The 24,459-nt window shown below is 41.9% G+C and overlaps 1 protein-coding gene across 16 annotated transcripts in view; it reads left to right on the top strand.

Moving 5' to 3' along the window:
• Nucleotides 1–24,459, top strand: part of CALD1 (caldesmon 1) — a 287,937-nt gene that overhangs the window by 93,615 nt on the left and 169,863 nt on the right. For 6 of the 16 annotated variants that reach the window (XM_021079172.2, XM_005673150.4, XM_085005404.1 and 3 more), the window contains exon 1: nucleotides 11,108–11,200. The exons of the other annotated variants lie outside the window; for them this stretch is intronic. The gene's annotated coding sequence lies outside the window, so the exon portion shown is untranslated. Of the gene's footprint in view, nucleotides 1–11,107; nucleotides 11,201–24,459 lie in introns of those variants that run through there. 16 annotated transcript variants of the gene reach the window in all.

Raw genomic sequence — 24,459 nt, 5'->3', positions numbered from 1 at the left:
ATGGGATTGTTGGATGAAGAATACATAGGCTAAACACTAGGTACTGCCAAATCACCCCACAAAGTGAATGTGGCAATTTACTTTCTTATCCAAAAATGTATAAATGTTATTAACATTTAGTTTTTCAAAAGTGTCTTTTTCTTTTTTTTTTTTTTTTTGCCAATATGCTTGCTGTGAATTGTTATCAGTGTTTTAATTTGCATTTTCCTGGTTACTAATGCGTTTGAGCATCAATTCTTGGTTTTTGGCCTTTGCATTTCTTTCTTCTGTGGCGTTTTATATCCTCGCCCCATTTTTCATTAAGTTTGTGTGTGTGTGTGTGTGTGTCACTGTCTCTTCCACACCCACCTCAACTGATTTTCAGGCATTCTTTGATATTTTAGATTCTAACCCTTTGTTTTATACATTGCACATATTCTCTTGGCTTTTTTTTTTTTTTTTTTTTACTTTGTATGCGTTGGCTCTTCTTGATCATAAGTTTTTACATCTTGAAGTAACCAAATTTTCTTTAAATTTCTTTAGTTTTATTCTTACTTTGTATAGACATTAATTAGCTTCTTGAAAAAAATGCTCTAAAATCTCAGCAACTTACACTAACAACCATTTATTTTTTAGCTCTTTTCAAAAAATTGTTTAATTTTTTGGCCATGCTTGTGGTATGTGGAAGTTCCTAGGCCTGGGATCAAACCAATGTCACAGTGATGACAACACCAGATCCTTCATCCACTTATCCACCAGGGAACTCCTCTTTTACTCCTTTTACATGAGGCCTGGATCCGTAGCAACTCTGCTTGTTCTGGCTGAGCTCACTGGCCCAGCAGAGCTCTCTGTGTCTCCTTATTCTGGAACTCAAGCTGAAGAGCAGCCTCAGTCTAGGGTATATTGGATTCCTGTACTGCAGTAACAGATTACCACAAACTGGGTAGCTTAAAACAACAGAAACTTATTCTTCCATGGTTCTGGGGGCCAGGAGTCCAAAATCAAGGTGTTTACAGGGTTGCTGGCTTTTTCTGGAGACTCTAGGGAGAATGTGTTTCATGCATCCTCCTGGCTTCTGGTGGTCACTGGGAATCCTTAGAACTCCTTGGCTTTTAGATGTATCACCCCCATCTCTGCTCTGCCTTCACCTCCCCTTTTCCTCTGTGCCTTACGTGTCTCAAATCTCCCTCCGCCTTTTGCTTAAAACACATTTGTCATTGGATTTGGGGCCCATGTAGATAATCCAGTATGATTTCATCTCAAGATCCCTAACTTAATGAGATCTGCAAAGACCCCACTTCCAAATAAGGTCACATTTACAGATTCTGGGTGAACATATCTTTGGGGGAGGGAACACCACTCCAGCCATTCCATGGGGCTCGCTGTTAGCATGGCAAAGGGCAGACACTCAACGGTAAAAGCAAAACATGCGATGCCTCTTAAAGCCCCCTCTCGCAACAGGCACGTTATCACTTCCAGCCGTACCTGTGGTTCACAGCAAATCCCAGGACAAGTCCTCCTACTGAGAGCACTACACCAACACAAGGTGAAGAACGTGAGTATTTAATCCTAGTCAAAGAGGAAGTGACTAGTTGGCTACGGCAATCCAATCTATCACAAACTACATTATTTTTGAAGTCAGATAATACATGTGGCTTTTAACAAAAAGCAGTCAGCATCCACCTCACCTCGGTCTGTAACTGATCCTCCCCCTGAGCCGTGCCTCTCAGCAACTCCTTCTCAACCTCCTTTTCTGGCTCTAAATAGGGTGTCTGTTCCCACACCTCTTCTCTTCAGTGTGTGCATCATTTTTTCAGGTAACTTATTCCTGCATTTAGAATACTGTCTATAGACAGATGACTCTCAGGGGTATATCTCAAGCCTCACGCTCTCCCTTAAACACCAGATTTGTACATCCCATTACCTATCTGTACAACTTAAATGCCTCTTATCATCTTGATATGCCTAAAACATGCCTAGCGTGATTCCCACCCCTCCTGAAAACCCACACCTCCCTCAGTTGTGCCCATTTTATTAAATAACGCTGCCCTTCACTCAGCTATTCAGACCATGAAAGGAGACCGCCTTGATTCCTCTTTCTCTCCCATCCCTCATCCAAAGCATCTGTGATTTCTCAGTCCCCTGACCACAGCTGCCTTAGTCCAAGGAAGCACCTCGTGCCTGTGAGGAGACAACAGCTCCCTCCTGCTTCCACCCTTGCAATCTTGCTGCCTGTTCTTCCCAGGGCAGCCAAAGTCATTTTTTCTCTTTGCGCAACATCTTCCCCTGACTTTTCCTGACTTAGAACAAAACCCAAAGTCCCAGTGGTGTCTCTGAGGCCCTGGATGATCTGCTCTGCCATTAGTGGTCACTTCTCCCCAGTTGCTCTGAAGTCTTTGCTCTTCTTTCGTATGCACCTGCTGTGCTTACAGCTGGGAATGCCCATCCTTCAGATCCTCTCATTGCTTGCTCCTTCGTTTTATTACCTCTCTATTGAAACATTTCTTCAAAGAGGACCTCCTGATTCTCTCTCCTTCCCTGTTTTTTTCTTTAGAGCACTTTCCCCTGCCTGACATTATATATTATGTATTAGCTAATGTGTTTCTCTCTCTCCCTCCATCAAATGTACTCTGTTCACAATGAACGCCTAGAACAGGCCCTGGCATGTGGGTGACTCTCAATAAATATTTGTTCAGTGAATGAATGAACTATTGTGTGTGGAATGGAGTTAGTCTTTACTTTCATGTTCTTAGTTATACACTAATTAATTCTACCATTTCTTAGCATTTCAAGAGCAGATATTTATTATTGACTTCCTGCTAAACCAAATGAAGATTTAGCTCTCTTATCTACCATCATCCTACGAACATGCTTTTGCTCATTATCCTCTGAAGCTAATTGCATCACCATTGTTTTGGTGAAATCAGTAGGTGGTATTTGCGTAATTATGACTGTGTAAATTTTTTTCTCACACTGTATAGTGTACAATGACCACTTTTTCTTTCTCATACATTTTATTTTTCCTGAAATTATAATGACCTCAATCTTACATTTACTTATTTTCTACGTACTTAATCATAAATGCATTCCCCAAGAACTTATCAGGTAGTCTATCTACTTGACTTTTTCTTAAAACATCCTTCCTGGAGCCCTCTACCCCAACCTCTACTGATTGGTTTCTTTTCTTTTTCTTTTCTTTTCTTTTTTATGGCCACACCGGTAGAATATGGAAGATCCTGGGCTAGGGTTTGAATCAAAGGCACAGCTTCGACCTGCACCAAAGTTGGGGCAACACCGTATCTTTTAACCCACTGCACTGGGCCAGGGGTCAAACCCACACCTCTGAAACTACCCAAGCCACTGCATTCGGATCTTTAACCCACTGTGCCACGCAGGAACTCTTCCTGATTGGTTTCTTGACCAGCTACTGTCCTAGAATTTCCTTTCACCATGCTGTGTGTTTGCATCCACTGTTTTCTGATCCTTGTCTTCCTCCTTGGTTTCTCAACCCCAACTTTTTTCCCTTTTGGATAGAGCAGCCTCAAGAACTTGATAATTTCAAAGTGAAATATGTTTTCATGCATTGTACTGGACACCTGGTGGGCCCTTTGAATCTGGAAATTTGTGTCCTTCAGTTTGGGGAAATTTTAATGTATTATTTCTTTGATAATTTTCTTCCCACAATTTTCTAGAACATTCAGATGTTGGATATTTGATTAATTTCTTTAATGTTCTTATAGTTTTCCCTCCTCTTTTCCATCTGCTTTTCTGAAAGATATTTCTAAACGTTAGCCTCCATTTCTTCAATTGAGTTCTTATAAATTTCTGTCGTAGTATTTTTGATTTACAATAGTTCTTTCCCATTCTCTGCAAATAACTTTTTACAGCATATTTCTCTTGTTTCGTGGCTACAATATCTTCTCTTATCTCTCTGAGAATAGTAATTATAGTTTTCTTGAAGTTATATAGTACTTACAGTTTTCTTGACATTTTCTTCCGCTTCTCACCCTGCCTCTTTTTTCTCTGAGTTTCTTTTTTCTGTTGTTTTGAATCTGTCTTTCAGAGCAGTTCCTTAACTTGAGGTTCATATTGAGGGGTGAGGTGCTAAACTGCCCACTGGACGTTCCCAAGCACCAGTTTACAGAAGGGCCTTAGGCAATAAGCCAGACCTTTCAGGGCTCCCTCAAAAGTTGTGCCTTTAGGGCTTTTCCAGGGCATGCCAGCTTCCCTGGAGTGAAATCCTTCAGTTTGCTTTCTGTGGCATACAAACCTGATTGTGATGTCCTGGAACCCCGCAGAGGAAGGGGTGGGGGTCCTGTGTTCATGGAGTAGACTTTCATGTTATAAGCTCATTTTCAGCACATGGCCTCTTCTCTGCCTGGTTGAGAGAGAGGTGTGTATCTGGGTGTGTGGGGCTGGGGGTGGGGGTGGGGAGGGGAACGTTTGGGCTTCTAACCACTCCTTACTCTGATTTTCTTTTCTTCTTTTGCCACTTAAGATCTGGAGCCTCACTGTATTACAACAGAAATTTATCCGCTTACAGTTCTGGAGGCTAGAAGTCCGACATGCAGGTGTCAGCAGTGCCTTGCTCTCTCTGAAGGTACTAGGGGAGAATCCTTCTCCAGCTTCCGGCAGTTCCTGGCATTCTTTGGCTTAGGGTAGCATCACTCCAATCGCCCTCTGTCCTCCATGGCCTTCTTCTGTGGGTCAGTGCCTCAAATCCCCTTCTCTTTTTTCTTTTTTCTTAAGAAAATGTTTTTCTTACTCAGATTTTCAACCAGACCTGTTTTCTGCTCCATCCCTCACCCACAGAGATTCCCAGGCTTTCCCTTGGCAGTACTCTTTGCCCTGAAGGATTTATTTATGATTTTTAAAAAATTTCTTTATCATTTTGATGAGCTGTGGGGAAGGAGCAGTGATAAATGGAGGTTGTGCATTTTATCTGCCCAGTTTAACCATATTCTTGAATTTTTCAGTCTTTTCATTTGTACATTTGGTTTTTATGGTTTAAGAACCCTGCCATACTCTATCTTAAAAATATTCACCTACAATTTTTCCTAATTATTCTCAAGTTTTGTTTTTTCATGTAGTCTCTTTCTTTTCGTGTGGGTGGGAATTCTGAATCTAATTGTATTGTTTTCACATCATTGTCTGTAACCTTACCATGAGTAGACTACGCCACCATTTCCCCCTGACCTGCAGTGCTTTTTCTAGGATTTTGAGTTTTCACATTTCCTTGGGACTATTTCCAGGCTTTCTGCTTTATTCTGTTGGTCTCTTTGTTTCATCTTGATTAGAATTTCCCTAAAAATATCTTAGTACTTTTTTTATATCTTTACTTTTCCACATGACTAGGATTGTTTTGTCAAGCTCTACAAAATACATCATGTAGGGATTTTGTTGGACTAATAAATGCACGGTTTAATTTGAGGAGAATTTATGTCTTTAAAATGTTGAGGTTTGTCATTTATAAAAGTTATATATTTTACCATTTAGGCAGGCCTTTTATGTCTCTAAATCCATTTTTATAATTTCCTTGCACGTATTTTGTTACACTTATTCCCAGAATAACTTTTGTTATTAAGATGAATAGCGTAATTTTCCACTAGAAAATTAGGGATGGCTGGTGATAGAAACTTGGGAATTTTGCATACTGAACTTGATTCTAATAATTTGGCTAAACTCTTTTATTTGTTCTAATATATTTGATAAGTATCTTGAAATTTCTGTATAGATAATCATATCATAGCAAATAAAGACATTTGCTTCTAATTCCATTAGCTCCTTTTAAAAAATGTCTTTGTCTTGGTTAGTACTCCCAACCCCCCCCCTTTTTTTTTGTCTTTTTGCTATTTCTTTGGGCCACTCCCGTGGCATATGGAGGTTCCCAGGCTAGGGGTCCAATCGGAGCTGTAGCCACCGGCCTTCGCCAGAGCCACAGCAACGTGGGATCCGAGCCGCGTCTGCAACCTACACCACAGCTCACGGCAACACCGGATCCTTAACCCACTGAGCAAGGGCAGGGACCGAACCCGCAACCTCATGGTTCCTAGTTGGATTCGTTAACCACTGCGCCACAACGGGAACTCCCTATTTCACTCTTTTTTAAAGCTGAGTAAATTCCATTGTATATGTGTACCACGTCTTCTTTATCCAGTCCTCTGTTGATGGACATGTAGGTCGTTGCCATGTCTTGGCTGTTGTAAATAATGCTGTGAGGTACACTGGGGTATCTCTTTGAATTACGGTTTTCTCTGAATATATGCCCAGGAGTGGGATTGCTGGATTACGTGGTAGTTCTATATTTAGTCTTTTAAGGAATCTTCATAGTGGTTGTACCAGCTTATATTCCCACCAACAGTGTTAGGAGGGTTCCTTTTTCTCCACACTCTCTCTAGCACTATAGTTTATAGATTTTTTTTGATGATGGCCAATCTGACTGGTATGAGGTGATACTTCACTGTAGTTTTGATTTGCATTTATCTAATAATTAGTGATGTTGAGCATTTTTTCGGGTGCTTTTTGGCTTTCTATCTGTCTTCTCTGGAGAAATGTCTGTTTAGATCTTCTACTCAGTTTTTAATTGGGCTGTGGGTTTTTTGTTTGTGTGTGTGTGTGTGTGGTTTTTTTTTGGCTGTATGTGATGTTTGTTTGTGTATTTTAGAGTTTAGTCCCTTGTTGGTCACTTTGTTTGCAAAGATTTTCTCCCACTCTGTGAGTTGTCTTTTTTTTTATGGTTTCCTTTGCTGTGCAAAAGCTTTTACTTTAATTAGGTCCCACTTGTTTATTTTTCTTTTTCTTTTCATTACTCTAGGAGGTAGATTAAGAAAGATATTGCTGCAATTTATGGCAAAGAGTCTTCTGCGTATGTTTTCCTCTAAGAGTTTTATAGGATCCAGTCTTATGTTTAGGTCTTTAATCCATTTTGAGTTTATTTTTGTGCATGGTGTTAGAGAGTGTTCTAATTTCATTCTTTTGTAGGTAGCTGTACAGTTTTCCCAGGGCTATTTTTGAAGAGGCTGTCTTCTCTCCATTGTGTATTTTTGCCTCCTTTGTTGTAGATTAACTGACCATAGGTGCATGGTTTTATATCTGGGCTTTCTGTCCTGTTCCACTGATCTATATTTCTGTTTCTATGCCAGTACCATACTGTTTTGATGACTGTAGCTTTGTAGCAAAGTCTGAAGTCTGAGAGCCTGATTCCTCTAGCTCCATTTTTCTTTCTCAAAATTGCTTTGACTATTCTGGGTATTTTGTGTTTGCATACAGATTTTGAAATTGTTTGTTCTGGTTCTGTGGAAAATGCCGTTGGTAGTTTGATAGCGAAGCACTGAATCTATAGATTGCCTTGGGTAGTATGATCATTTTGACAGTGTTGTTTCTTCCAATTCAAGAGCATGTATATCTTTCCATCTGCTTGTGGCTGTATATTTCTGGCAAATTTCTCTCATTATGTTTATAAAGATTCTATTGCTAGTTCTTCAAGAGCTTTATTTTTTGTAAGTGATTACTAATTTTACCAAGCATTATTTTTTTTATCTATTGAGATGGATCTTTCTCTTTCTTTTCACTACTTTTTAAAAAAAAATCATTTAAACTGCTGATAATGTATATCAATAGACTTTCAGATTTTGGCTGTTACTGTGTCGGCCCTATCTTTTTTTTTCACTGTCAGATTCAATATGCTAATTTTTTCATTTAGGTTCATAAGTATGCTTCGTCTAATTTTCTTTCTCTTTTTTTTATTTCTTTTTGGTTGTTGTTGTTTTTACTGTTCAATTTTTTTTTTTTTTTTTTTTTTTTTTTTTTGTCTTTTTGCCATTTCTTGGGCCGCTCCCGCGGCATATGGAGGTTCCCAGGCTAGGGGTCCAATCGGAGCTGTAGCCACCGGCCTACGCCAGAGCCACAGCAACGCGGGATCCGAGCCGCGTCTGCAACCTACACCACAGCTCACAGCAACGCCGGATCGTCAACCCACTGAGCAAGGGCAGGGACCGAACCCGCAACCTCATGGTTCCTAGTCGGATTCGTTAACCACTGCGCCACGACGGGAACTCCACTGTTCAATTTTTATATCAACATACTACCAATCTTATTTTATTATTTTATAAACTTAAGTTTCTGGACATACTTCATTTGAGTAAAAGAAAGTCTATGTGTATGTTCTGCCTTTTAAGATGTTCAAAATATCTGTTCAAATCAATAACAGAAGAATGTATATTCTTCGCGGAATTCAATTAGGTGATTTTAATTTGGAAGGAAAAAAAGTATGGCCTGCTTTTACTTGTCCCAAATTGACACACTAGCGAGATAAAATTGCTCACTACTGGTCTCCATGATTGCAAATACTCATTTTAGCTGGGGAAAAAAAAAAAAAAGAAAAATACAAGTCATCCAGATGTTTCCAAATGCCTTTAAAAATTTGTTGTGGTTTGATCAGGTAGATATATTCTATGCTAGACAAGCTGTTCTTTATCTGGGATGATCCAAATGGGAAATATATTCCGCAGAAATTTCCTATATAAATACTGTATTTTTAGTGCCATTTACAAATGACCTTTGGAAAAAGTAAATATTATTAAAGTAAAATTTCCCATGGCAGAGTTTGGTAACATATATCTCTTTTCTCTCTTTTTATTCCCTTTCCTTTCTTCTTTATTTCTGCTTATTTTAAGTAAATAGACAATGAAAAAAATTTTTTTTTCTATATTATGGTGTTTGCTACATGAAATTTGTTAAATTATTCTTCCAACTATATAGTTGCTACACAACAAGTCTATTTTCAGAAACAGAAAATAGACTGAATAGTTGCTCATCCACAAACCCCATGTTCAGAATTTATCTAGGGAAACATATGTCTCTTTTTTAAAGACATACCCTAAAAATATTTCGCTATTTGTCTCCTAAAAACCATGCAAAGTGCATGTCCTTTCCATGCTTCCTGCTGATAATATTTTCCCCATTTGTAGCACAACTTTTCTTTCCTCTGGAAAGCTGGTGCTTATTTTATTCATAGATTGCAAATTGTGCTCTGCTGCTGTTCAACCAAAGGGTATTACTCATGCAAGTGGGGAGAAGGCTGCTTAGGATATAAATCAGCAGGGGCCCTGGAAAACAGCACATTAAAACAGGCCTCACTGTGTTAGGGCTCATACTGCCTGGTGATCACGGGGGCCTAACATCTCTGGTCACAGGTCATATCTTCGTACAGATATCACCCGTTGGGTTGTTTTCAGAACTCTCTGATGTCTGCCATGCAGTGTCTTCAAGTGCAGCAGTTTACCAGACTACAAAGTATTATTCTATCCTTGCAACCTGTCCCCAGCAGCGCAAACTGGTTGTGTTCCCAAAATTTATTTCCAAATCATTTGTTTGGGATCAGAAAACATTTTCCCAAAGGAATAATTGTATAAACAGTGTGTTCCACAAATGCCTGGTTGAGCCAGGGTGTACTTGAAACGCAACATTGACTGTCCTATTCCCACCAGCCGTTATTTATCCTGCTTCCCTGGGAAAGGACATTCTGCGTTCTAACTTGGGATGCCTGAAGCTCACCTCTCCCTCTGCCTGGCAGCCTTTGCTGTAGCTTTTTTTAGGCTGTGCTGCAGCAGCAGTTGAGAAGGGGGGAGAGCGTAGCCTTCCCAAGAAAGAGATGAGTGTAGGGTTGATAAGGATGCCTCTGGGTAGCTTGTTAGTATTTCAAGGCTGAAGAGAAGGAGGCCATCCACGTGGATCAATCCCTTCCCTAGTCTTCTGAGTGAGGCACAAAGGGCAGGGACTTTTTCCTAAGGAGAGATCATTTCTAAGTCAGATCTTCAGAAAGAGGGAAAGCCTTATACAGTGAAATCTAAGACATTTGAAGACCAAGATTTTGGACTTATAATTAGCGAGGAAAATATTTTAACCATTCTTGATCAATGGTGAAACATTCTCCAAACACACAGAGCAATAATGAGGCAGAGATCTAGCACCGAGGTGCTCGGAATCGGGTGCTGCTGAAATGAGTATGACTGACTAATTGAGTGATGTTAGAGTCACTCTATATTGAGAAGTTCAAGATCGCAGATTGGGCACACACACAGGCTACCTAACTTCACTGTAAGTCACCATATCCTAATGCTGACTTTCTCATAGCACACATCGTACCAGGGAAGAGTTGGTCGGAGTACTTTCAAGAAGTCCCTAGAATATCAGTGTCATCTCTGTGGGCATACACATCTATCTACACCAGCTCCTAAGTCAGTGCTGGGTCCCTTCACACTTTCTCCACTGTGCACAATTTCTAGCAATATCTTTGTTGTCAAATCTGAGGAAACAAAGGGGAGGGAGGAGAGAGAAAGGAAAAGCTCTGAGGATAGCCAAGCCCATAGGACCCTGCCTCGCTGTGTTTCTGGCAGCACGCTTACTCTGGCAAACGTTACCTACTAAAAACGACCTCACCTTTTTTTCTCAGTTGTTTTTATAACCCCAAGTAGACATATTTCAAGGGGCTGTGCCTCTTTCGGGTTAAAATTCAGTCTGTACACCAGACCCGGGGCCTGGCCATTTTGGGCTTTAAAATTACATACACAGTTTAATTTCATTTTGTATGTGCAACTGCATTTCAAAGAAATATGCTATCAAGGCTCCCTCAATTAGAAAGCCTTCCCCACCCCCACCCCAATAAACGTATGGACTGTTAAGTTTAAGTTCCATAGACTGTGCTTTCTTTTTCAAGTTCCATTTATGTTCTACAAGACAGCCTCCTTCTCCAAGATTAACATTTCTTATGATTGTTCCTGACAATGGATTCACTTCCAGAGGCCCTGCTAAGGATAACCAAAAAAGGGCATGTAGCAGGCTGGTTTTGGCAGCCTGCGCGCAGTTTCAGAGCTTTTTAGGTCTTGGTTTTTCTGATGAGTGATTTCCTGAGCATGCCTAGGGAATGACAGGCATCTCACAGGCAGGCTGCATCCACCTCGGCTGGGGTGTCGTCATTGGCTGCCTATTAGAAAAACTACAGGACAATGCATACCACCGATGCCGACTGTAAACATAGGGGATGTGTGTTCACTTAGCAGGGACTTCTGGGAGGGGCTAAGGAAGGGCGGTCTGTAGTTTTATTGAATAGAGCAGTGTGTATTAGGCTGCCTGCCTGCCTGCCCTCTTGCTGCGCTCCTGCTTCAAGAAATCAGTCCTTCCTTTCCGACTTAGTCCCCGGGAAGAAGTTTCAGCCTGCGAGGTAAGGCACGGAGGGCTTTCTTTTAATCGCTTCCAGAGAGCGTGGGGACTTTCTCTGGGTTTCAGTCCACATTCCCGGCCAAGGTAGCTGGAGACGCAAGGTTGTAAGAGCCAATAAACATGCAAATTCTCAGAGCCAGACTGTGTTTTGCTGCCCTGCAGATGTTCCCGGAAGACAAAACAGGATGCGATTTCAAGTTCTGTTCTTAGAGTTGGGATGAGAGGAGAGATCCTCTAGAGACATAATCAGGGACCAGGGACCAGGGACCGCAGCAACTTTGATAAGATACCCTTTCGTTCAGGAGTGTGATGAAGATTATACCTGATAGGCATAGGCCAGTGTTAGCAGCCATGCTGTGTCTGTCTGCTCACACCAGCAGTCTCTCCTGCATCTTCTATTATCAGAGATTTAGAGAGGTTTTGTTTAAAAAGGTCAATAACTTTTTAGGTTGATGAGAAGCCAAAAGGTGATGATTTTTAACTAAAGGCATTCCTATTTTATTCTGCTACCAATATTTAAGACTAGACTTCTACCTGCAAGGAAAGAAGGTCAGAGGTGGAAAGAGCACTGGCATTTAGTACTGGCTGGGTTAATGTAACTGATCTTATATTTGCTGAGACAGAAGATGCCTCCCATGATCTGTTTCCTATAAAACCTAATGAGAGAATGCACGCGTGCTGGCGGGTGTTTTTTTTTTTTTTTTTTAGAAATCACATTTAGCATCCTACTGAACTATTTATTAAGAAATCTTATTTTCTGTTTGAAAGCATGCCTCCCTATGAGTAGAGGCTTTTAAAAGGCTTAGGTTGCAAGTGTGTTCTAGAAAGGAAGGAAATAGGCTTTCATTCCAAGATAGTCAGACATATTTGGGCATCTTAAACAGTAGTACGATGCAGCTCGTTGGTAGTAGCCTGGAATTCCTTTTAGAAAGAGCTGACTGTAAAGGATGGGGGAATTTTAGTGCTGTGGCAAATACATGGTCAAAAAAAATACATGAGCACAAAGTTCTTGGTATTCATGGGTCCCTTCTGTTAATAGGACTTGTAAACTAAAATAGTAAAATCCTCCTAATGTGTTTGGCAAAACCAGGCATGGATGGCTAGAACTTAAGTGAAGACTAGGTAGTATGTGGCAAGAAGGGAAAATCTGATTATTTCTTAATAAACCTGGATATTAAAGGATTCCAGCTCCAGATGTCTGAGTCAATTTGATTTTATAACGTGGATAGAAATGGTTTTGTGTTGCGATTCATTAAATCATTTTTTTTTTCTCTTTGTGTTTAGAAGTTTGGGGATGGTGTTCTTGAGAATGCCTCTCTCTCCTTTTAGAAGTGATATATGAGAATAGAATTCCCTGTGAATTTCTTTTCCCGGAACATTTCTGAGTAAGTGTGAAAGAAAGGCTGCAGGCAAAAGCTATAGTTTGATTATTGTCCTTCCCTCGAAGAGATCAAGTTCCAAACTATTTTCACAGCGTTTTTAGTGTCAATCAAAATATGGAGAGTGCTTTCTTTCTCAACTGTTCTCTCAACCATGTAGGGAATGCAATTTGGAAGGAAATCTATAATCTTGGGATTTGAGGATAAATTCCATTTTGCAACCAACATCTCTAAGTCCTTGAAAGTTCAAACTTTGCTACCTCCACTCTCTTCTATCCTCCTCATGTGCTCCCCACCCCCAACAACCACAAAAACACATTTTTGGAAATAATGCTTTAAGTGTTCTAGTCTGTATAGTGATGGAGCAAGGGGATTTGATACTTTACGCAGGATTTTAGGCCACACTTCCCACTACCTCCCTGCTGTGACATATTAGCTAGGACACATCTCCCCAAGTAGATAAACGGAGCACAGTTAAACCACAGTGCAGGAATTTTCATTTTATTAAAATCACTTAAGAAAGAGACTTACAATGGCAAAACTTTGAAAGAGAAAGTCATTGATAAAAAGTTGATCTCAGCCCATGCGAGGAATGTACAATGAATTGATCCATTGGTAGCATGCTGGGTTGTTTCCATTATTCAAAGCCAGTAGACTGTGCAGTTTAAATAATCCAGATTTTAAAAATCACTTTAAATAAATATACACAGTTCTTATGTTAAAGTTAAGAGAAGGTTCAAACGGAAGGTTAAAGGTTTGAGATGCATGAAAGTGTGCCCTGACAGTAATTGGCTCCTGTGACTGGCCTGAGGATGTCCTGCTCTGGGCAGAGAGTATAGGTTGGCCCTGTGTCCCGTTGTGGTAAGTTCCAGAGTGCAGCCCCATATTCCCTGTTCTGATAAGTAAAATGTATCTCAGCAGGCCTTTTCTTTAAAATACATATAGTTGTCTCCATTTGTCATTTTCATGGTAGGAATGGTTACTAGCTAGTCATTTTTTAGCACAATAGAAAAGTGACTTAGAGGTGGGCATGAGATGCCGTTAGCTGGTCCCCCCGTGCCTGGGGACTATCACATGGCGGGGGAAAAGCGGGCGGGTGAGGCTGTGGTGGGGCAGGGGTTGGGGGATGGGGGAAAATGCTGACGAAGTGGTATGCAAATGGCATGGTAGGACTAAGGAGGAGGTTAGAAAGAGACTGCCAAAGAATTTTCAGACTTAAAAAAAAAAGTTTTCTGGGTAAATTCTTTCAGAGCCTGAAAATAGAGCCATTTGCTCCTTACTGAAAGTCCTCCGTCTATCAAGTTGATCCAAGTTTGCAATTGGAGAGATGCCCATAGGTTCTGAGTTGGTGGGTAATTTAAAGAGACACTTGGAGTTCCTATCGTGGCTCAGTGGTAACGAGCCCAACTAGTAACCATGAGGATGCAGGTTCGATCCTTTGCCTCGCACAGTGGGTTAAGGAATCTCCATGTGCTACAGGTGTGGCCCTAAAAAGATGAAAACAAACAAACAAATACTTGTAGCTCCAGCTTCACTCGAGAGGTTAGTCCCCGTCCTGGTTCCCCAATTTAAAAAGCCCAAACCTTTAAGGAAGTCAGCAACTCTTTGGCCTCCTCTGGAAAGTGGGTTTCTGGCTCTCCTGCTACCCACAGTGTTAAGATGTCTAAATGAGGTGAAAGCGTTTGTCCCCTTTTCTCGGCAGGCCCTTTCCTCCAACTGCCTGCAGCTGAATCCTCTGGACACTATGCTCGTCTTGACTGGTATCTCCAGTTCTTAGCTATTTTCCCTAATGGTCCCTTCCTTCCTTCCTTCCTCATGTTTGAAGATCCTTGAATGGCACCTTCTAGATACCACTGCTTTCTGAAACCCCAAACCCGGAGGTGAGGAAATGCAGGCCCACCTCAGTGTTGTCCAGATTTCGGCTTTGGGGATCAGAGACCAGGAGGACACACGCGCCGGAGGCAGAATGGGATGGGTCGTCAGTGGTGTAAGGCCCTATTCAGGAACCAGGAAATCTGAAGATCCAGTGGAATAGAAGACGAATGACAAGGTGCTGACAACAGAAAGGCCTTAGTAAATGAGGCAGCTTCTCTGCCTCCAGCCAAAAGCATGGAACTAATCCCAGCATGTCAAGCCTGGGCCTTGGAAGGAGGGTGAGGTAATCGGGAGCACCTGGCTGTGGTTCCTGCTGGTATTGGGACCAGACTGCTGCACGGATCTGGCCTCTCCTCTCTGTTGGCTGCAGACTTTAGTACCTCCAGCTGGCTTTCCCGTCACTGACCCTGGGTGGCAGCCCTGACTTCCCTACCCTAGTCCTCCACTCAACCAGCCTTTCTAGCTCCTCCACCCCCGGGTCAAACGGGGGGCTTTCCTCACCCAGCGCCAACAGTGTGCCGTGGCCCAGCTCTAGGATGAGGCACAGAGAACGGCCGAAGGGTCAAGCCCAGAGAGGTGCAAGACAGGGAAAAGCCTCTTCCCATTTTTAGGCAGAGGGGAAAAGCTTAGAGCAGATGGGGGAGATGGCAGAGCGATTTCTGTGGTAAATAGCGACTCTCCTCCTCACCCCCACCTGGGAGTTGGCGGGCGGTAGGTGAGTGCTGCGGCTGGAGGGGCCAAGGGTGACTGTGGGTCGTGAGGACGAGGTGATGGTGCTCGTCCCTGTGTTCTTGTTGTCGCTGTCGTGGATGCCCTTGAGAAGCTGATAAAAACTCTAAAGCCTCAAGGTCCTGGGGGAACCTACCTTTCTGACTGACCTTGAGCTGGGGAAGCCGGGGGTGGGGAGTGAGGTAAAGTCTGGATTCCCCCTGGAGACAGGGGTGGCTGGGGTCAGAGCATGAGTGGAAGTGTCCTTTCTTGTCTGCCAGATTCTTTGGAAAGAAGGATGGCATAAATACACTGATGCATAGAAGGGGATGCCACCTCTGGGCTCCATTTCAGAGAGAAAGGCGGTCATCTCTAGGGCAGCTGAGGAGCTGGAGGAGACAGCAGAGGCTGCTGTGAGGCGTGTGCTAACTAAGAGCTTCGAAAAGAATTGCTCAACAGCAGTGAGGGAGTCATTGATGGAAAAATAAAGATTTGAGGGAATATTTTAAGTGAATGGTGTGTTCCTCATAAGCACTTATTTTAGTACAGTGTTTCTTTTTCTTTTTCTTTTATTTTCCAGGGCTGCACCCGCAGCATATGGAGGTTCCCAGGCTAGGGGTTGAATCGGAGCTGCAGCCACCGGCCTACGCCAGAGCCACAGCAACGCGGGATCTGAGCCGCGTCTGCAACCTACACCACAGCTCACGGCAACGCTGGATCCTTAACCCACTGAGCGAGGCCAGGGATCGAACCCACAACCTCATGGTTCCTAGTCGGATTCCTTAACCACTGAGCCACAACAAGAACTCCCAGTACACAGTGTTTCTTTTAAAAATATATATGCATCAATGATGGATAATGTGGAAATAAATTGATCATTTTCTAATGATTCTAGCGTTGTTTTATGAATATGCGGATAAAAGCACTTGACTGTAAGGAACTCATCTCATTCGGAGAGGGACATATTGAGTAGGAATATGGTAATTAGTTCCTTCTGCCCCTGTGTGTAACATGCCCTCTCGCAAGTTTCACCTGTGTGCTAAAGAGGGGCCGTTCCAGGGCGAGCCCACCCCCCCACCCCCAAGAGCCCAAGGGTCAAAGGCATCAGGGACTTTTCTTCCACTGGGATCAGGAGGGTCTAAGCCAGAAAGGATATAAAGTACACCAACTGGCTAACATGTGGATTCCGGCCAGGTAAGGAAAAGAGAAAGAGCAAAAATCAGAAGTAAGGCAGAGGTTAAAAACCGAGAACTTCTTAGTTCCACATATTCATAAAACAATGGACAGGTACAGTGACATATGTGAGAACCCTTGGCACAGTGCTCAGAAGACATAGAGCCCGTGTTAATAAGCTTCAGTAGCCCCAGTTAAGGGACAGGAATGTAAGATACATGTGGAATAATAAAGAGATAGAATCTCAAGGAAATCCCAGAACAGAAGCCAAGATAGGACCAGAGTCCAAAGAGAAGGGGGCTGGAATCAAGGTGGGTCAAATCATTGCAGCAGAGGTCTATGTGCTGCCATTAATGTCACTCAGCTGCAGCCCATGTGGCTGCTGCTTTTTGTTGTTCTACAGACTGGAAAATTCCTCCCGTGCTTCCTGGTTAAATTCTGAGAGCAGAAATCTGATTGGTTCAGCCAGTAACTATTGTCTTTGGCAAATCCCTTAGCAGAGGGAATATCAAGGGTTACTGGCAGCCCTATGGATGAATTACCAGTGTGTCTGGCTGCAGTAGTCACCCCAGGGGGAAAAAAGGTCCAGTGGGCAGTTTTAGTTAAAACAGAAAGTTAGGCATGGAAAGCAAATGAGCTGAAATGTCCAACAGCTGTCAATGAACATCATCTGAAATTTTATGTGACAATTCCTAGAGAGGCAAACAACCTCTGTCAGGGTCATACCGTTCCTGAGGATGACTCGGGCATTGGCCGATGAACCAGTCTTAAAGGAGCTGGCCTGGGAGGTTTTACCACTGATAATTGAAATGTTAAGAGTTATCCATTTGGAAAGATTCTAAAGAAAAATAATTGAATGTTTTTGATGTGAGCCATAGCTGTGATATGGCTCCCCACAAACTAAGTCAGTCTTTAGCATTCAATAAGAAATGACAGTAATATTAATAAAAAAAAAATGACTACATCTCAATGTAAATCAGAGTCCTTAATTTTAATGCATAAATGCCAGGGTACTCTTAATCAGTGGGGGTGTTTCAGTTCTCAGCAATGTTTGCAATGTGTGCAGTTTCAGTCACTGCACACCTGTCTGGACATCTATTAGGGGGAGTGAAAAAGGAACATGCTCTGTTCTGGGCTGTTCTTCAGGGAAATATTGACAAATATGCATCCAGAGGCGAGTGACAATGGCCAGAGAGGGTTGAAAGAACAGATATGGGATCTGGAGCTGTTTATCTTAAAGGAAAGAAAATATAGGGGCCAAATGGATGTCTTTCAAATGTTTAGAGAACTTTTATGTAGAGAAGGGGGAAGGCATTTGTGTCTCTCCAGACACCAGCACTGAATACATAAGATTCATAGATTTTTTTTTTTTTTTTTGACTGGGGCAGGGCTTTAGGAGTCATTTACCCCAGGGAGTGCAAATAATTTTTCCTCTGTTTGCCAGCTTTAAACAGTTGGTAATGACCATCTGGAATACTGTGTTGAGAAGGATACCGAGGTTCAGCCTAAACTCCCTGTCAGCAGAAAATACTGTCAGTGGTAGTGACGTCTATTGTAGAAGATGAGGGCCATTGCCACTCAGGTACCATGTATTTCATGTGACTGAAGCAGTCTGTACGTTTGCACCTTGGGTCTTTGGGAGGCTACAAAGTTATTGCAAGAGGTACACAAGTCCATATATGCGGCAGCTTGTTTACAAACAGTAGTGAACAATATTTGCTACTGTTTTTCTAATTACATAATGCATTATGATGACAAAATATTAATTTTAATTTGTTATTGAATTCATAGTAGCTTTTGGTATTGTGTTTTCTCAGTCCGTGGACCTAAAACATATAACTGTATTGTGTGTGGGAAGGTTTGGGCAATAAATTTACGATCTTGAAAAGAAATCCCTTAAAAAAAATGAACCAGCAATCTATTTTTCATTTTTCAGCTTAGCCACACCAAGTGAAATTATATTTTTTGTAGGTTTCTTTGATTCATGTCAGTAAGATTCACAAGGGCAGGATACATCTATTTTTTTTTTCATTAATGTATACCGAATGCGTAGCATATCACGGAAGCCCAGTAAATATCAGTTGAATGAAACAATAAACCAAGTGACTTGAGCAAGGTCACCCAGTTAATTACTGGCAAAGGTGGTTCCAGAACACATGTCTCCTAAATCCCAGGCTGTTCACCTTTTAAGAACACCAGATTGCTTCTCCTGGCAGCAGGAGAGAATGTCCCATTTTAACATTTCATGGGTTTGGATTATAAAATGCAACCTGATTTCCCTGTAATCCAGGACATCTTAACAAGTGTCTTCATCAGAATCAACTGTCAGATTTTCAGAAAACATACATCCCTGAGACCCACCCACAGAGATTCTGATACAGTAGGGCTGGAGCAGGGTCTAGTTTGTGAAAACTCCCTGATGATTCTTCTAAAATACCCTGACTCAGAAACAGGTCTGTACATCTGTGCTTAGAATAATTTATAGTCAAGGTATAGAGTCATTTTTAAAAGCCTAGTTGTTTAGTTTTGAATAATTGCTTTCTAAAATTACAGCCATGTATTCCAAATAATCAGTTTTTCTAAAGAGTCTCTCTAGAAGCACTAGAATACTTACGTGAAAACTCCTCCAGCGTCCCATACTCTTTTGGTTTGGGCACAAAACTATCAACCCTGTAAGGTCAAGCTTTCTGATGAGATTTCCAGTGTTTGCTTGTGTAAAGCATTGAAAATGTGGCAAGAATAAGATTTCTCATGGTATTTCCACTTCCTGTTCCAGCCACCATTACTAAGTGAAACTTAGGCTCTGGGGGAGGGGTGAATTGAGCAGAAATTGCCTCTTTAAGTATTTCTGACCTTAGGACATTTGGAAGATTGGTTACATTAGATTTTTAACTTAACCAAGAAAAACAGAAAATGTTTTTCTCTGTTCTCCACTTTGTGGTAAGGAATGTACAAATCCTGAGTGGGAATAGGGGAGCAGCTGCCCCCACCCTCACTGTACATCTCTGAGGCTGGGGCGGTCTCCGCCTCCGGCTTAGATGCTTCCCTGGGTGGCCCCTTCAGAAGCATGTGAGCCCTAAGAAACAAGCCTCAGATTCACAGAAAGGGGGAATAACTTGCTTTGGCAGGACCAAAAATCCATCTCTACAGTCTTCCTTTACTCAACAGTTGTGGGTTACATCCTCTGTATTGCACAGAAGAATCAACCATATTCAGAGCACCAAGTAACATAAATTGTATTCACCAGCAACTGTAGAGCAAAAAGTATCTCTGCATGAGCAAACTGGTCCAATAAGAATGCCAGAATTGTTGCTATATTTGTACTGATGATATTTGGTTTATAGAGCAGTGCTTCCACTGTGTACATGAAAGCAGAGCTTGCTGGAAAAGAGCAGCCAAAAAGGAATTAGATTAGAGCCCATGTCTGCGTAATGACACCACAATGACTCAGTCTCCCTTTCCTCTAAAATTGTCTCCCTTTCCTCCAAAATTGTCTCCCTTCTCCGCACATCCTCAACCCTGATGTGTGGAGCCGGCTCACACTAGCTCCCAAAGGACAATTGTTATAAATGTTTAAGGTTTTGAGAACTAAATGTTACACATAGTCATTATTAAAAATTAAATTATATACACTTTGAGTTAAGTAAATTATATTAAAACCAAAGTGATAAATACTGAACACTCATCCCTTCCTAATGGTCTTACTCTGTTTTACTGTTATCTCTGCTCTCCAGGTTAGTTACATCTATTGTATCCATATGATGGAAATACAATTGAATGCTGTGCAACTGAATTCTCCTCCTAATTCTTTGTTCACTAATGTCATGTTGGCAGCTTGAGAACAACCACAGTGGAAGTATTTACACCCTGGAAATTAGCAAATGCTACAAATCAGACTCCCCTCCCTGCTGACCCCCAGAGCTTCTTATCAAACATGTACCAGCACCCCACTGACCCTATGGTATCAAGTTAGTAAAATTAGCCTCTACCCTAGAGAACCAATCAGGATACCTCTGTTGTTTAGTTACATGCATATTCATAATGTATGCTTATGACTGCCTATATCTTTATTTACTTGTTTATCATTTCTTATGCTCCTAAGCACCATGAAATCAGAGCCCTTGTGTGAGTTTTTCAGGGGCTGTGACTTGAGCCTAAAAAAGTGCCTTGTCCCCACATTTAATAGGTATTCAAAGTGGGAGTTAAATGAGTCAAGGAATAAATATCCATAATTTCTTCTTGATAAGAATGCTGAAGCTAATATTTGTTTGAGTTCATTGATCCCTGTTTAGTTATATCAGTACTGAGTGCTTTCAGCACTGCCTGACATAAGCCGAGTAGTGTATCAAATTAATAATCTTCAGAGCAAACAGATTTACAGATGAGAAAACTGAGTTACAATCAGGTTAAGTATCACATCTAAGGTCACACAGCTAGTAAGTGACAGAGTCAAGATTCAAACCTGGCTCCATCGTCTGCATACTCAACCACCACCCTGCGCTGCCCAGTCACTCCATCGGTTTCGTGTGCAGCTCTGGGAATGTGACCTATTTGAGAACACGCTTTGGAATCAGGAAGACATGGGTTTGAATTTCAAATTTACCATTTTCTAGCTTGTTTCTCCACATGTTAAAAAGGGGATAATTATTCCTCCTTTTTATTTTTATTTTTTTAATTAAAAAAAAAAATTTTATGGCCACACCCACAGCATATGAAAGTTCCTGGGCCAGGGCTTGAATCTGAGCCACAGCTGTGACCTACACTGCAGCTGCAGCAACACCAGATCCTTTAACCCTCTACTCTGGGCCAGAGATTGAACCTGTGCCTCACAGCCACCGGAGCCACTTCAATAAGATTCTTAACCCACTGCACCATGGCAGGAACTCCTTATTCCTCCATTTTTGTTGTTATAAGGACTAGAAATAATATCTCCAAACTGCTTTGTATATAATAGGCACTATGTTAAAAATGGCCAGCTATCAGCCAGGGTTTTCTGTGAGGGCATCTGTAGGTGTGAGGCCCTTAGCCTCAAACTCTCCCAAGCTCCCAAGCTGCTTACTCTATGGCCACCATGTAGATGGAGCAAAAGGAGTCAATTTCTTTCATGTCAAATTCTCCAGGAAGCAGAAGTAGGGTCAGTAGGTATGGTTACAGGAAACCCTGTTTCAGGTCAGCCCAAGCACTTTCCAACTAGATCTTTCTGTCTCTGGCACTTGGACAGCCCTGCTCTGCAACGGCAGACAACCTCCACCATCCCTTTCAACCAGAGTTTTCTCCCCTATCCTTATTATTGGAACTGTGCTGCCTTTAGCATTCCAAATAATCTTTATCTAGGATGGCAAAAGGGTTTTATTACCAAAGCTGGGTTGTTTTGTAGGTTCTTAATGTTTTAGATTGGGAGTGAGAGAGGGAGAAAAGGAGAGAATGAGAAAGGGGAGAAGATTGAGACCTATCAAGGACTGAACTTGGGAGGGAGAGCAAATAGAAATGGACCGATAGTTATCCTGAGCCCTTTACGTTAGAGATGGTTGGGAAGGTAAGCTAAGTGGTTCAGCTGCTTTGCTGGCATATTTGCAACGTGAACAGGCACTGTTCTAGTTGAAGATAACAACCCCAGGGCAGTAAAATAAATAAGTTGCCCAAAGTCACACAATTGGCAAATGGCAGAGCTAGATTCAACACAGCTCCCTGACTCCAACCCTTTCCCATTCCTATAGCTGTCTGTTCTGCGTCTTGCCTCGGGAGAGCGATGGAAACCAGAGCAGGAGGTTTCCATAACCAATCATTATAATTTGTCAGAGAGCCACACTGCAGTTCAAATAGACAAGCGCATTGTCTTTCCCCGCCATATAAGGAAGCAGGGCCAAATACCACTGCTTTCACTTCTGACTTGAGAGGTTGTTCAAGGAAGAGTTCAACGGGAGGAGAATCTAGGCCTATCGCAGTTTAAAAGAAAAGAAACCTGCAGAAATATTTTTGTCTTTTCCTTTTCTGGTAGCCAAGATAGTTTAACAAATAGGTTATACCCTTTTCTCTAACTCAAGCAGAGCTCTTCTGGAGTTATGTACTGAAGGATTCAACTCTTTGTCTGAGTACGTCCAGCTGCTTTGGGGTTTGATGAAGTCAAATTTAGATATTCACAAAGCCAAGACAGAGCTAATTCTGTGAGGAGCAAGTGGGAAGTCCTCCACTGCAATGATTGACTGAAGAAGTTAGGGTCTACTTGCCGTGACAGCTGTTCTTGGTGTATTTATTAATAAGGCTTCACAATTTAAGGCCGATCTTCCTGTCCCAAACTCCCTTTGCCTTAACAATCAGTCATAGCGGGGGTTTTAGACCACAGGCCCCATAATCAACTCCATGGAGGGAAAAACAGACATAAGCAATTGAAATTATTCCCTCAGGATCACCCAGTATCATCTTGCCATAGGGAGTGCTTACTATTTCAGAGAAAGCAAAGAAGCATCACTTCGTCTTCGTAGGGAAATGAAAAAAAATCTCTAATAAGTCTGGTCAGCTCCTCACTCCCGTCTTTGACCAGACTGCATCTAGGGTATTAGTTTCTTACAACTGCTATAACAAAGTACCACAAACTAGGTGGCTTAACAACAGAAACCTATTGTCTCACAACTGTGAGGCTGGAAGTCCAACATTAAGGTGTCAGCAGGGTTAGTTCCTTCTGAGGGCTGTAGGGAAGGATCTGTTTCAGGCCTCTCTTCCCTTGGTTTATAGATGGCCATCTTCATGTTCATAGAGCATTCTCTCTGAATGCGTGTCTGTATCCAACTTTCTTCTTTTTATAAAGATACCAGCCAGATTAGAGCTTGCCCTGATGACCTCACTAGAAGTTGATTACCTCTGAAAAGACCTTATCTCCAAAAAAAAGGTCATATTCTGAGATACTGGGGATTAAGAATTCAACATAAGGATTTTGAGGGAGCCACAATTCAACCTATAATATGCCCCCATTCCAAATAGTGGTAGAAATCCGAAAGACGTCTTTTCTGAAACTCTAAGTGCCAACGATCCTCTTGCTGGTGGTATTCCATCTTCTCTCTGGGTGTAGGGAATGCTTAGCTAGAAATCACTTGACCTTTTGAACTTGCCTTTGACATTTACTTTCTGCCTTTCGCAATACAAAATTCTGATCCAGGAAAAAGTCAAAAGAGGTCTCTGAAATGACGCATTGAAGTGCAGCTTCACATACTGTGGCCTATCTGTGGAAGCCTGTGAAACCACAGTGGCAGACAGTCTGGTATGCGGCCATCAGAAGTGGGGGAGGGGCTTGGTGGGAAGCCTCTGGTTGAGGCAGCCTGCAAGGCTGAGAGGCAGAGTGCTAGGAGGAGGGGGTGAGCAGCTTTGGAGCAGCAGGCTGGGAGGCAACAGCAGATGGGACTTTCTGCATGCCTACCCTGGGTGGAAAGCCAGGATGGTCACTTTCAGTCATTTTTATACATGCTGATCATAACCACTAATTCCCAAATACAGGGGAAAATATTAGGAGCCTACACATTTTTGTGCTCTGATTCATTTGTCTCTTGTCTTTGGTTTCTTCTATTGCTTCTCCATCCATCCTTACATTTTTAGACACTTTTTCCTCTAAATGGCCTTCCTTACTTGATCCCTGTTTGGCATAATTAGTTACAAATTGTTCACACATTATACCTTGTATCCTTTTTTCTTTAGCTATTGTTTCCTTTTACCCCCTTCCTTAAAGCTCTTCTTGGTGTCCATTTCCCAGCTTCCATCCTGCTTATGGCTACTCTCTGTCTTTGGCCAGAGGAGGTCCATAGAGAGGGTGGTTATAACATTTATATAAACCAGGACACTTTTGAGAGGGAAAGGAGGAGCTATTAATAATTTCCCAAAAATCAGAGTTCTAAATGGAGACTATCATTGGCAATTTGGGATGGGCATTTACTCTACCTATGCTAGTTTTCTGCCTCCCATAGATCCTCACCTAGCAACAACTCCCTCAGTTTCTGGATCTTAAACAAACAAACAAAACACAATTTATATTGAGTCTTCTTTTTATTTCTACCCCAGGAAGCTTTTTGTATTTTTGTCAGAAATATTTTTCTATTTTCCCTTATCCCCTCCTCACTTCTCTTTCCTCTACTCGGAG

This window comes from Sus scrofa, chromosome 18 (genome assembly GCF_054392235.1).
Source record: "Sus scrofa isolate SSC_HxYL_T2T_F1_AM1 chromosome 18, Sscrofa_HxYL_maternal_Yorkshire_Landrace_v2.0, whole genome shotgun sequence".
Classification (NCBI taxonomy): domain Eukaryota; kingdom Metazoa; phylum Chordata; class Mammalia; order Artiodactyla; family Suidae; genus Sus; species Sus scrofa.
Note: the sequence above shows the minus strand (reverse complement) of the source record. Positions and strands in the feature narration are given on the sequence as shown.